This window comes from Mercurialis annua, linkage group LG5 (genome assembly GCF_937616625.2).
Source record: "Mercurialis annua linkage group LG5, ddMerAnnu1.2, whole genome shotgun sequence".
Lineage (NCBI taxonomy): Eukaryota > Viridiplantae > Streptophyta > Magnoliopsida > Malpighiales > Euphorbiaceae > Mercurialis > Mercurialis annua.
Window position 1 is genome coordinate 16,909,128 of NC_065574.1, and position 2,913 is coordinate 16,912,040.

Genomic DNA, 2,913 nt, shown 5'->3' on the forward strand with positions numbered 1-2,913 from the left:
TATTGAGCCGAGACCGGCGCTAGGGAATGGGAGTGGTAGCTCCGAAACCCGTAGCAAGCCTAAAACCACTCTAACTTTTTCGCGGAAACGCAAACACAACTATCCTATAAACATGTAATAAGAAGACACGTTTACAATCATAACGTACATCATATATATCACACCATCGATACAACCATAGTGGGTATCTCACTTCCGTAACTTGTACGTACTAGCCCGTCTATCGATCAATACAAAACTGACAACCAAAAGACATCACATCAAACAAACATTAAATACGTACACAACCTATAAGACCTAACTATACTAGGCTAAGACTCGTCGCACGTATACTACTGCAGCACCAAGGGGTCTTGTACCCAGCACACCAAAAATGGTCTGTCTGATCTGACTCTAAACACCTGAAAAACATCAATGTGAGGGGTCAGTATTTGGGGAAATACTGAGTGAGATAACACATTACTAAGGTATTATAGAAAATAACATCGCATTTAAAACAAAACACATATATACAAACATATTATACTTCGAGCATTTGATCCGATCGAAACCCTAATACCTTAGTATGCATAATGAACATTATCACAACATCTAACGATCGATCGATATGAGTCCGGGATAGTTCAACCAGCCGACTCGCAGATACAGGCCCCGGGATAGTTCAACCAGATAGGCTCTGTATCGCATGCACAAACAAGTATGATATACGACCCATGAAATCTCTATCTATGACTTACCCGGACGCTGGTGATCACACAGCCTATTGACACCCAATAGGTAGCTTGTTTCCCCCGGATCATATACTAGTTTTCACAATCTATATATGTTCGATAATACGATGTACAAATTCATTTCTATCGATAAAATACTATAGCATGCGATGTAGTTTAATATTATATTTATAATATAAAAACTATCTATTGCGTAATAATACTCAAAGTAAAGTTTAACTCACAACGATCGCTATTCCTTATATCCAAACGTAAGCTCCACACGTCATTCACTCTTTTAATTATTCCAGCTCGTCGATCTCGTACCTCGTCGATGTATCCACTTCCTATTCAAATCATACGTACGTTTAATTCATAAACGTAGGCTTAATATCAAAACTCTAAGTTATAAACTTACGTTAATATAATCGTAGTTCAAATACGACTTTTAACTTTAGTAATCTCTTAATCATATTTCTCTTTTAAACGTCCTAGTTTACGTTTTGATATTCAATCGAATCACGATTGATTACACGACTTGAAATTGTCTGAAATCGAGTTTCTGCGTCGCGTCAGGGCTCTGGAAGCCAAAATCGTCGATTCCCGCTAACGAGGGACTGCACGCTCGTGCAGCAGTGTACTGCACGTTCGTGCAGTACGCTGCACGTTCGTGCAGTACGCTGCACGTTCGTGCAGTACGCTGCACGTTCGTGCAGTACGCTGCACGATCGTGCAGTTGCTGTGCTGCACGATCGTGTAGCACTTGCTACACGTTCGTGCAGCCTTTGGCTGCACGATGTGCAGCCCCGGGGTTCATTCCCCGGGCCATTTCCGACGTGCTACGACATACTAAATCGATCCGTAACGCTTAATAACATCAAAAACTCAAGATTCAAGCTTAAAACGTCGAATTCAAACTCAAAATCATTAAAACGGTAAAACCGCTCGAAACCCTAAACCAAAACGTCAAGCTTACCTCGATTTGAAGCTTATAGATGATAGAGAATCGAATTCTTAATCCAACGGCGCGAGAATCACTCGATTCGGACGAGAAACGGCGAAACGGCGACGTATCGAAGTTATCGCCGATTTTTCCTTCGCTCATCTCCTTTCTTCTCTGATCTTCTTCTTCTTCTTTCTTAATATATGTATTGGCTAAAGGTTCACTTTGATCCCTCATTTCTTTTACTCAAACCATTTCTCTATTAAACTTTCTAATTTAACCAAACGGTTAATTTATTCTTTTAACTCGATTATCTACGTATTATTTATATCCCAATAAATAATACTATTCCAAAAATAATTATTTCCGTCTATAATCTTCCAATTTCTATTCTCGAGGCTAAATTTGCTAATTTTCACTTTGGTCCTTGAATTCTTCAAAATTGACAATTTAGCCCAAAATGAATCCGCGTCCAAATTTTAAAAGGTCTCCGATTGACCTGAAACTTTTACCACCAATACTATAAAACATTTCGCGGACCTTGGCGAAATAATTCCATTTTCGGACTTAACTGGTTAAATTACCACTTTAGTCCCTGAACTCTAGTTTGTAACTTTTCTTGATATTTTTCCTTATTTTCTTATTCTAATCCTCAAACATATACGTCTTACTCCATATTATCCTTTTCTTTAATATCCAATATCTTTATCTCTGCAACTCCGGTCCTTCTCTGCCGGACACGTTGCACTAAACGGCACCTGAACTTACAGGGTATTACATTATCCATCGGTTTTCTCTAAGGAATGTCTGGAATGTGGTTCGGTCCTTATTTCGACTAAAGCTTCCCGCATTGATTGTGAGCTGTTTATTTCGATTAATGGTGTAGAATTCCCCATAAAAGTTACCGAGTCTGAGATCCCCGTGATTATGGAAAATTCGGTAGACAATTCTACAACGTCACCTGATACAGGTGGTGAAGATTCATTATCAGATCATGAGGATAGACCTAGTGTGAGTATCCATCCAATAAGCCAAAAGAATCAAAATAGCATGGAGGTTGAGGCTATTTCTCCTAACAAGATAGACTAGGGGTATGAACCTTTGCATTTGCCCATTAGCTCTATTCCAGAGAGCTTGGAGGACGTTAATTTTGTCAATTCTAAGGCTTGCTTTCCTAACCCAGATTTAGTTTCCATGACTCAGCGTAAGAAATATAAAACTATGCACCATACAGGTTCTATTTTCACCAGCTCTCAAGGA